Genomic DNA, 11,637 nt, shown 5'->3' with positions numbered 1-11,637 from the left:
TGGGACAGGCGTTGACAGCCGTCAGCAGAAAGAAGGGTTTCCTGGACGAGTTCACTGGGGGAGCCCCTGGCACCAAGGTCACAGAGCCCCCCCTGCTGGCCTGTGGGCCACCTCTGGGGGGCCGTGTGCTGAGGCTCTGGCCCCACAGCTCGTGGAGCGTCCATGGACCAAGGGTCCTGGGTACCCACTGTGGGAAGAGCGGCTTCCAGCCGACTTCACCCCGGGACCGTGAGGCGGGGCCCCCGCTGGCACTGTTGAAGCTGGAGGGCAGACGTGGGGACCCTCTGTCAAGAAAAACTCGGTGTGACACATTCCCCAGGGTTGCCACAAGTGGGGAGCGCTGGTGTCTTCGTCTGGGTCCCTGACGCAGGCCCTGGACAAAGGTCTGGGGCACACAGTTTGTTTGGAGGTCATGCCAGCAAATGCCGCGAGGAGCCGGGAGGAGAGACCAGGAGGGGAGGAAAGGCAGTGAGCGGGAGCTGGTGAGACGCGAACGCCAAGGACTCTCTGATGCGGTCCCGAGTGGGGGACCCCCAAGTGGGGGATGCTGAGTGGCTACCACCAACTCCCGCCCCTTTTGGTTGGGGTCTCTCTCTCCTGGAGGCTCTCCACCTGCCCTGCACGCCGTCCACTCAGGCCAGAGATGTTCCAAGGTGGGTGGGAGAGGCCGGAACTGTCCAAGGTGGCCTCGAGAATGTCCATGGCCCCCCACCTCCCGCTGTGAGGCTCGCTTTCAGCACCGAGGAGAGTGGCCTCCGGGCCTGGGCTTTATGTCCCCGCCGGCCGAGGCAGAAAGCGCTGCAGCTGCTGAGGGTAACATCTTCTCAAGCAGCGATTCACATGGGGGCGAGATTACTCTTTCATTTGGGGTATGAATAACCAACTTCCTACTAATCTGCCAGCGCTTTTATTATCAATATTACATGAGTTTCAGTTGTATAGCACTATAATTCGACATCTGTATACACTACAAAGTGGTCACCACCACAAGTCCAGCTGTAGCCCACCCCCAAACCCCTCCCCTCTGGTAACTACTAATCTGTTCTCTGTATCTATGAGTTTGTTTTTGTTTCATTTTGTTTGTTGTTTGTTTTGTATTTTTAGTTACCATATGTGAGTGAAATCATATGACATTTGTCTTTCTCTGCCTTATTTCACTTAGCATAATACCTTCAAGGTCCATCCATGTTGTCACAAATGGCAGGATTTCATTCTTTTTTTTTATGGCTGAGTAGTATTCTATGGTGTATATACCACATCTTCTTTATCATTCATCCACTGATGGACCCTTAGATTGTTTCCATGTCTTGGGATTTCTTTATCTATCCATCCATCCATCCATCTATATATCTCCTTGCTTAATGGGGGCAGGACAGGGCTGGCACAGGCCTGGAGATTCATGGCGCCCTTCTCAGCAGAGCTGGTGCGAAAGGTTTACAGGGGCCCACATGTTCGGGGGTGGTTCTGGATAAACCAGCAGGAAATGGCAGTGATAAGCCCCGAAACCAAATCTGACCAGGCCCGCGGCACGCAGGGCCCGAACTGCACATCCTGCTTGGCCAGGACCTTCGCACGTGTGTGCATGTGTGCAAGTGCCCACACGTGTACACAGGGGAGTCAGAGGGCAATGGAAGCTGTGCTGAGTGCAAAGTGTCGCACACGTGACACATGCAGGAACCTTTTCATACACACGCACACGCATATGTGCACACACAGGCACAGCCCAAAGCGTGCCCTTTCCACGGCCCTGGGAAGCACTTTTTGAGAAAACAAGGCAAACCACGCGCAGTCCCAGCCTGGGGAGTCGTGGAGCCCGTTTCCATCCCGAGTGCTTGCCCGGCTGGCGGTGGAGGGTGAAGGTCAGCTCGGTCACTGGCTGGAGCCCGTTGGCAGCGCTGGGCCTGGCACAGTGAATGTGGCCCCCGCAGGCAGCGGAGGGAGGGCTTGGGCCAGCGTGGGGCCGGCCTGGCTGCAGCAGCCTCCGCTGCGGGTCCATTAACAGCGTGGGCGGAGGCTCCAAGCTGCAGCCAGAGATGACTTAAGAGAGCGCCAGAGGGAAGGGACGTGGTCCAGGAGAGCGACCCCGGCCCCCCTCACCGGCCTCGGACTGCCAGGGCCAGCCCTGTGCCGAGTGAATAATTCAGCAGGCCGGCTGAGACAGGCGGGCAGGGCGGCTCCTGGCAGCCAGTGAAGGGCAGGCAGGACGAGGGTTGGGGGGCACATGTGCTCCGTGGGTTCCGTGTCATCCCCACGCCCCTGGAGAGAGCGAGCGCTGACTATTTCAGAGCTGGGGAAGCTGAGGCCTGGAGGGCTGGCTCCCCAGCACAGCAGGCCCGCTCCCGCCAAGCCGAGCGAAGCCTCCGCTGCAGAGGTGACATCAGGGCCCCAGGGCCTCCAGGAGCAGAACGCACCTCCCGGGAGGAGCAGCAGGGCTTCCCGGCCTGGAGACAACGGCTGCTTCCTTCTGCCCTGGCCCCAGCTCCTCTGACCAGCCCCTGGCTTAGCGAGGGCATCCTGAGCCCCCAAGATCTGGAGACCACCCAGCCACTCGCCGGGACCAGGCAAGCAGCGATTTCTGCTGTGGCCCCGCAGACGGATCGGCGGGGCTGGGAGGGCTGCCTCCTGGGGTCTGCCCTGGGGTTCCTCAGGCGTCCCAGGTGGGGACATCGCCTCCCCTGCTCCAGCCCCCTTTCCCGGGGAGGCCCTGCCCAGCCTGGCAGCTGCCTGGAACCTCTCTGGGCTGTGGGCATGGACCCCACGGCGGCAGTCTCCCTCCAGGACCTGCCTGTGGTGCGGATGGAGCATGGAAGAGCGCTCACATGAGCACGTCCCAAGACAGGACGAGGCCGAGGTTCCCCCGAGGTGGATTCAAGCCCCACTCCTCTGCTCACTGCTGTATGTCTCCATTTCTTCATCCACACGATGGGCAGCACTGATCCAGGAAACCTCTGACCCAGACAGAGGAGGTCGCTGCCCCCAGGGGCTCACATTCTAGCGGGAGGTATCGGGGGGCAGTGCCTGGAAAAGAGCAGCTGAGACAGCGTCAGGTTTTTATAGGAGATAAGCAGATGGGGGCATGGAAGGCCAAGAAGGACCCCTCCCGGAAGAAGAGTCTGATTCACGCCTGAGCCGCCGCACAGCCTTGTGGGAGAGCATTGCAGACAGCAGGTGCAATGGCCCTGAGGCAGACGGGCTGGGGGGCGGTCCGTGCCCAGAGGGGAGACCCACGTGGCTGGAGCCCAGGCAGAGAGGGACTGCGGCAGGTCTTGGGGGGCGTTGTGGACCCCAGTAAGGAGCAGGTTTTGTTCTGAACGAGGTGGGGGCAGAGACGGCGGGATCTAATCTGTATTTTCACAAGGTCCCTTTGGCTGCTGGGGGGAAGGAGATGGAGGGGTGAAGCCTGCGGGCAGAGGGAAACTTGAGCTTATGGTGAAGGAGGAGCCACAAAGCACAGAAGGGATGGGACGAGGGGGTGGAACTGGTGGCGGGGCCTTGGGATGGCCTGGGCCTGACGGGGCAGCAGGATGGTGCTGCCTGCACGCCGGGCCTGCGGCCCCCGCTGGACTCCACGTGGACAGGCAGGCCTTCGAGGGCTAAGACAGCTCAGGGGAAATGTACGAAGCCCTGGGACTGGCTGAGGTCATGAGGGGTGTGGACAGTGGGGAGAGGAGGCCTGAGCCCTGCGGCCCTGGGAGGCAGAGAGAAGAGGAGGAGCCTGGATGGGGGGAGTGGGAGGGGAAGTTGGAGGACAGTGTGTGTGGTCAGGGCGGGCACACAGTAAGTGCTCAATAAATGCAAAGTCAGCAAGTTATTGGCACGAAGTTCCCTGGTCAAGAGACAGTGGGACTTAGCTGTCTGAGTCCAGATGGACAGTGTTGGCTGTCGGCAGTGGTGCCGTCGCCGTGGCAGGGCGCCCACGTGGTTCCCACGGAGGGAAACCGAGGCTCGGGGTCACACAAGCTGCGGAGTGTGAGGGCTGCACCAGGACCCACGCGGGCCGTCGCGCACCTCCCGTGTGCTCTCCCGTCGAGGCTGGGGGAAGGGCCTCCCGTGGACCTCCGCCCCGGGCCACGCTCACTGTGACTGCAGGGCAGGTGTTCAAGCCCATCATCCAGGTGAGGTGACTGAGGCTCCCACAGGCAGCAGGGCACCCGCCAGGTGGAGGCCCAGAACATAGTAGGACAAAACCCCCGCCCCGTGGGCTCCTAACACCCGAATCGGTGGAGATGAGCCCCCTGGAGTCACCTCCATAGGGCAATGACAGTGACCCTCCAGCAGCAGGGAGGGGAGACGGCGCCAGGCCAGGTGGTCAGCCTGGGACAGAGGCCGGCTGCGTCTGCCCGGAAGCACCGCTCCGCATGAGCCCCCGTGTGGCCCGCGGGGGGAAGGGTTGGCTGTGGGGCTGCTCAGCCCAGGTCAGCTCGGGGCCTCTGGGGCCTCTGGCCTTGTCGGTCCGGGTGCAGGTCAGGCCCGGTGCTGGTCAGGCCCGGGTGCAGGTCAGGCCCATGTGCTGGTCAGGCCTGGGTGCTGGTCAGGCCTGGGGGCAGGTCAGGCCTGGGTGCTGGAGTGTATGCTTGGCCTCACCTGGACAGCCTGAGGGCAGGCCGGGCCACATGAACATCAGTACTGCCTTAGCCAGCTAGGCTGCCTCAACAAAATACCACAGCCTGGGTGGTTTGAACACTAGAAACTCATTTTCTCACAGGTCTGGAGGCTGCAAGTCTGAGATCAGTGTGCCGGCAAAATCTGGTTTTGGTGAGGGCTCTCCTTTGTGCCAGCAGTCAGCAGCCTTCTTGCTACGTCCTCACGGGGCCTATCCTCGGTGTGCACGCAGATAGAGTGGCTCTGCTCATGGGGCCACTAATCCTACCATGAGGGCCACATCCTCATGACCTAACCTAACCCTAATTACCTCCCAGAGCCCCCTCTCCAAATACCATCACATTGGAGATAAGGCTTCAACACATGGGTTTCAGGGGAATTTTAGGGGCACCCAAAGGTTCAGTCCATAATGTGCAAAAATCCTCAACAGATACTAGGAAATGGAATCCAGCAAAAATAACGAGTCTGTCGTAACTAAGCGGAGTCATCTCTGAATGCACGGCTGGCTCAACACTCGATATTCCAGTCACAACACCTGGGCGGTGCCATTAGCTCAGGGAGGTAGTGAGGACTTCACGGGCAGCCAGCCCAGCTGTCCTGCATCTGGCAGGGGAGGCTGAGTGGCCAGCAGCCGGTCGGGTGGGGTGTGGTGTCAGCACGTTGATGCAACATCTTCTTCTCCTGCGTCAAAGTCGACCAACATCCTTGGACTTGGGCAGCAGCTGCCCCTCCTCCCGCCTCGGCCGTGGGGAAAGGGGGGGCAGGGCCGGACTCTGAGTCTGAGCTGGGACCTGGGAGCCACCCAGCCACACGTGGGGTTAGGAGCAGAGGGGCTGGAGCCCACACTGACCCCTGCCCACCGTTCTCCGAGCCACTCAAGCTGCCTGGGACCCAAAGCCCTTGTCAGACCCAAGTTTCTCGCCCCACACCCCAGCTCTGGGGGTGAATAATTGAAGGCAGAGCCGATGAGCTCAGAGCTGGTGTGTGTGTGTGGGGGGTGGTCTGGCTGGACTGCGGTGACTCAGTAACAAGGAGGAGACGGGAAGAGATGCATCTCACACACACCGGCCCAGCGGTAACGGGCAGGAAGGGGGACGTGAGACATATGGGCCGTGACAGCTTAATGGCCTTTGGCTAGAGCAGCCCCTGAATGTGCTAGCTTGGGGAGGCTCCGAGCTGAGACCACTCCATTGGCTGGGCTGGGAGGGGGTGGTGGCACCTCCTGCTGAACTCGGGGGGCGGCGGGAGGGTGGGGAAGAGGCTGCATCTTGGGGACCCGCACCACCCGGCCACACCTAGATGGGGACGCATCTGGGCCGGACCCGGGCCCACCCTGCCTGTTCACCGTGACGCCTGCCTCCCCTGGGGGCCCTCCCGGGACCCGCCAGCAGAGGCTGGGAGGCCGGGGTAGTGAGGGCCTGACTACATGGGTTCCTGTCACTGCTGCATCACGGGCGCCCAGACTTGGGCTGTAAGATGACCCCGTCGATTGCTTTCGGAGTCTGTGTGGCAGGATTCGGACAGGCCCCGTGGGATGGCCTGATTTTGTTCCTCAAGGTCTGGGAAGACTTGAGCCTGGGGGTCCAGTCACCTGGGGGCGTCTCCTGCAGTCGTGGCCTCTGTCAGCAGGAACCTTGGCTGGGACGCCTCCCGGGGCCCTGAACATGGCGCCGGCTGGGTCACCTTCTATGGCCAAGACTCTGGAGTGGAATGGCGCCATTTCCACCATGGTTACAAGGCCACCGGACTCCAGAAGAGGGGACAGAGACCCCCACCCCTCCACGGAAGGGTGTCAGAGTAACGCTGGAGGAGAGCCTGGGGCTGGGAGAGACCTGTCTTTGGAAAAGTCCTTCCGCCTCTTGAGTGGTTGCCGGCAAGGCCCAGAGCTACATGCAGCCACCCACAGGCCCTGCCGCCAGACCCCGCGGACTGTCCTGCTCCACCAGGCAGCCTTCCTTCCTTGGAGCCCTGGGTACAGCGGGAGTTGCTTCTCTGATTACTGTGACCCCTGGGGGGAGGGGTGCACCCCCCACACACCTAAACACTCCCAGGGCTCGCCCAGGACAGGACTCAGGTCAGGGCCTCCCTGCTCAGAACCTGGGGGAGAAAGCACACCCACTCCCGGCTGCCCTCCCAGCCGTGCTCCCAGGTGAGAGGCCCAGCCCCAGCCTCCTTGCCTGTCTGGAGCCACTGGAACCACACTGGTGCCCTGGCGCCCACCAGCCTGCTGTGCTCAACCCTCTGTGAGCGTGGGGCCCCTCCCCTGCCCTTCACCACCCAGCTGGGCTCCACCAGTCACAGACGTCTCGTCCCAGCCCGGCCCGGTGATCCACTGGCCTCCCTTGGGATGTCTGCTTTTCTGTTGCATCAGTGACAGGGGGTGGGGGGTGTGATGACAGGTGGGGGTCTCAGCCTGGCTGGGGTCTGAGGACGTGGTCCCTACACCCCCTCCAAGAAGACTGTGCCCACTCCCCTCGAGCTGTGCGGGGCAGCAGGGGAGCGGCCGGGTGGGACGGGGAGAGGCTGAGCGGGAGGGGCCCCGAGTGGGAAGATGGGGCCACCTGGACCAGCCCTAAGCCCCAGACCTCTGGCAGCTACGGTCGAGCCCCACCTGGGGCCCCTTTGGGGCCCGATGTCACCTTCCCCTGACCCTGCAGCACTCCTGTGGCCCTCAGCAATGGCCGGCCGTTCTCTGCCAGGGCCGGCCCACGTGCAGGGACGGTGGGAGGAGGGGTGCCCTGCAGGCCCATCCTCGTGGGGCCGAGGGACAGCTCACAGGAGCTTCAGGACCCAGCAGGCCTGCAGGTGGCCCCTCGTTGGTGGCCCCCCCTCATTCTTCCAGGTGAATGAGCCACTGGTGGAGACAGTCTGGCTGTTGGGAATCATGTGAACTGTTATTTGTCATTAACTCTTTTTTTTTTATAGTTTTTTTTTTTTTTTTTGGCTGTATTGGGTCTTCCTTGCTGAGTGCGGGCTTTCCCTAGTTGCGGAGAGCGGGAGCTACTCTTCCTTGCGGTGCATGGGCTTCTCATTGCGGTGGCTTCTCTTGTTGCAGAGCACGGGCTCTAGGCACATGGGCTCAGTAGTTGTGGCTCGCAGCCTCAGTAGTTGTGGCGCATGGGCTTAATTGCTCCACAGCATGTGGGATCTTCCCAGACCAGGGCTCGAACCCGTGTCCCCTGCATTGGCAGGCAGGTTCTTAACCACTGCGCCACCAGGGAAGTCCTGTCATTAACTCTTCTCTGATGTCACTCTATGACCTGATGAATAGTTGAGTTGGGCGGCCCCAGAACGTTTAAACTTTTTCCTACTCGGGAATTGCAGGGGAGCACGCATCTCCAGAATGTTCTCCCTCACACCTGTCCGGGCAACTTTATAAAATCCAAATTGCCACTCCTGCCTTTTGGCCACCATCTCATTAATAACGAATAGAGCACTTATGGACGACACCTTCCTCTAAATGCAATGACTAACCTACTTGGCTTTCATACAAGTGGGTGGCATCATCCGAAATTCCAAAAGGAGAGAAAGACACTGCTGGTCAGAGAGGGGGGAAAGCGGGGAGGGCCAGGGGCTGATGAAGTCCCTGCCGTCAAGAAAAATCCCTTGCTGGAGAACAAAGGGTAAAAATAGCAGCCCAGCTAAATGGACCACACTCCTGGCGAGCGATGCTGGCTCTTCCGGCCCCCAGCTCTCCGAGGACCCGCAGGTTGACCCTGAGCTGGGAAGTGCTGGGCTGGGGGCCAGTGAAGCACTCAGCGCTGAGAGCGGCCCAGTTTTAACTGGTGTTATTCATTAGCTGTTTTACTCAGCTGGCTGGCAGGGCCCCAGCATGGCCCCAGCTGCCTCCACAGCTGGAGGGATGCGGGACTCCGGGTGAACATCCCCCGGGGCCAGGCAGAGTGCACCCCCCAACCACAGCACCCTCCTCCCGACGCTCTGGGGGTGTGTCCCGGAAGATCTGTACCCCCAGAGCTCACCACCCGTCCCCAGGCCCTGCCCAAGGAAGCTGGCTGCCAGCTCTCACTTTCTGTGGGTGACTGAGGCCCTGGCCTGGGGAACCCCTCGACTGCATGCCTGTCACGAGCGGATTCTCCGAGCTGTGGCCCAGCCAGAATTCCAGCTCATTTCAGCTCAATATTCACCTGCTGAGGAGTACGAGGGCCCGCTGTGTGTCCGCTGTGGGCGCGCTCATTTTAGGTAATTTGGTTTCCTCTTTAAATAGCATTCAAGGGGACTAGCAAACTCACCCCCCAACCAAGTTCCCGACGGATTAAAGGGCCTCGTATGCGGCATGCTCCCAAACGGTGCTCGCCCGGACTGCAGCTAAACCCTTCCTGTGCTCAGCACGACTCAGGCCTAAAAAGGAACGACATAATGCCGTTTGCAGCAACGTGGATGTGACTAGAGATGATCATACTAAGTGAAGTACGTCAGAAGGAGAAAGACAAACACCATATGATATCACTCATATGTGGAATCTAAAATACGGCACAAATGAACATATCTATGAAACAGAGACAGAATCATGGACATAGAGAACAGACTGGTGGTTGCCAGGGGGAGGGGGAGTGGGGGAGGGATGGAGTGGAAGGTTGGCGCCAGCAGCTGTGAGCTTTTATATAGAGAGTGGATAAACAACAAGGTCCTACTGTAGAGCACAGGGAACTGTATTCAATATCCTGTGATAAACCATAATGGAAAAGAGTATTTAAATAAATGAGAAGCTATATATATGTATAATTGAATCATTTTGCTGTACAGCAGTAATTAATACAACATTGTAAATCAACTACACTTCAATTAAAAATATTATATATATATAATTTTATATATATATATAATTTTATATATATATATATATATAATTTTATATGTATATATAGGGCCTACCTTCAAACCAAGGCGACAATGCCCACATTTTAAAATCCACTCTGCTTTATTGTCTGTTGCCTGCAAATTATTGCAGGGGTGCAAACACTGCATCTCACACTCTGTGGTGATCTGAGATGGGCCAATAAAATGTCTCGTAAACCTAAAAACAACGCTCCCCTGACCCCCTGCTCTGTGGCCACTTACAGCGGAGTTCTGCAGCTCCGAGGCCACAGGGAGATGGGGTCAGTTGGGACTTCCTTTCCCGCTGCAGAGGACATTTGCAGGAGGACCCCGTTCTTGAGGTGGGGGGACCTGGTTTCTCCTGGGGGATCCATCCCTGCCCCATCCCAGCCCACGTGTCCCAGGTCTGGCTGGCTGGCCATGGTCCAGGGCTGGCCCGTGACCTTGGTGATGTCAAGGAGACTCAGTTCTACGAGGAGTGATGAGGGGAGCAGCCTCTGTCTTTTCTGGGGGCTGCTTCCATTTTGGCAAGATGGGCCTGCAAGGGCAGAGCAGTGTGGGTACGGTGGATCTCGTGTTCATGAATGTGCAGTGGGGCCCGAGAATCACTGATTTAAGGCCCTGTTGGCCATGATAAAGGTGAAATGTTTAAATGAATCAGGTGCTGTGCAGAGAACAGCCTGGGAGGAAAAGGGTGAAGTCAGGGTCCCCCCACCGTTGGCCAGACTGGGGCGGCAGGGACAGGGAGGGTGGGAGAAGACACCGAGGGCCGAGGGGCTCCCCGCAGTGGCGGGTGACCCCCACCCCCCAAAGCCATGTCCCGGCTGGTGGCCGCCCTGTCAGGGGACCCAGAGGAGCGTGTGGAGTGGGGAGGAGAGGGAAGAGGTCACTGGAAACGCCCAGGGGGCCCCTGGAACACCGGGGGGAGGGCCCTGCCCCCCACCGCCTGGGCCAGGTGACACTGGGAGCCCCCTGCAGGCATGCGGGAGCTGGGCCAGCGTGCACACCCCAGGTGGGCGTGTCCCCGAGCCCCCAAGGACAGGTCCACGTGGGCGAGGGGCCCGTGCCGGTGGGCCTGGGAGCATTTTAGTTGCGAATGGCAGGATGGGTGGTGATTAACTGGGAGGGAGGAGCACGGCCCAGTCCAGGGAGTCGGTGTGGTCAGAGGCTGAAGGGAAGCTGGGCCAGGCCACTGGGAGGGGTTTGGTCTGTTTCTAACGCAATAGAGAACCACTAATGGGCTTTTAAACTGGGGCGACGGGGAGGGGGGCGTGATATGATTCAGCAGCTTGTGTCTTTCAAAGATCACTGCTCTTGTGACTGGATTGGAGGGGGCAGGGTGAGGGATGACGGGGTGGCGGGGGGATGTGCTATGTGTCAGGTGACAGAAGATGACGGTTTGTACGGGGCGGGGGGCGGGGGGAGGAGAGACGCCCACAGACACCAAGGACACTCGGGGCGAAGTCAGAGGGATGAGTCCCAGCCACGCTCAGCCAAGGCCCTTCCCACATCGGTCAGCTGTCACCGTGTAACCAGCATCCCTTGGCAGGTGCGCCAGGCATGTCCCCCTCACTCCCGGGTCTGTGGGTTGGTTGGGGGTGGCCTGACCCAGCTGGGTCGCGGCTGTGGAACCACAAGCTCTACCCACTCTGTTTCTTGTTCTTCTGGAAGCAGCAGGCTGCCAGGGCCAGTCCTTCCCATGGAGACACCGAAGCAGAGCACAGCCCACCCACCGACGCGCAGAGCAAGCCTTTGCTGGTCGTACACAGGGTCCCTACGGGGTGTGGGGTCCCAGGACTGCCCCTGGGAACAAGGGCCTCTGGCCCGGACAGTGCTCCCGTCCCTGGTCATCTCAGAGGACTCAAGGGGCAGTGACCAGCAACCTTCATCGCAGGTCAGAGGAAAAGCTTCACAAAGGGGGAGGTACTGGCATCAAGTCATTTTACGGGGCAATGTTCACTAGGTGCGTAAACTGTTTTGAAAGGCCACTCCCCCGGGGTATGTCCGATGCAAACCTGGGTCAAATGAACAAAGAAATGCGGAGGGGGGGGGGCCACCCTCCCAGGCTGTTCACGTGGAGGAGCAGGAAGGCTGAGCGGCGTCCAGCCCAGAGGCCTCAGCTCTCCCCCCGAGGGGTCAGCAAAGGACCAGGAGTTTTGGGAGCAGCGCGCCCGCCTTCTGCATCCCCCGTCTGGCCAG

This window comes from Balaenoptera physalus (genome assembly GCF_965194825.1).
Source record: "Balaenoptera physalus genome assembly, chromosome: 16".
In the NCBI taxonomy this organism is placed as follows: Eukaryota; Metazoa; Chordata; class Mammalia; order Artiodactyla; family Balaenopteridae; genus Balaenoptera; species Balaenoptera physalus.
Note: the sequence above shows the minus strand (reverse complement) of the source record.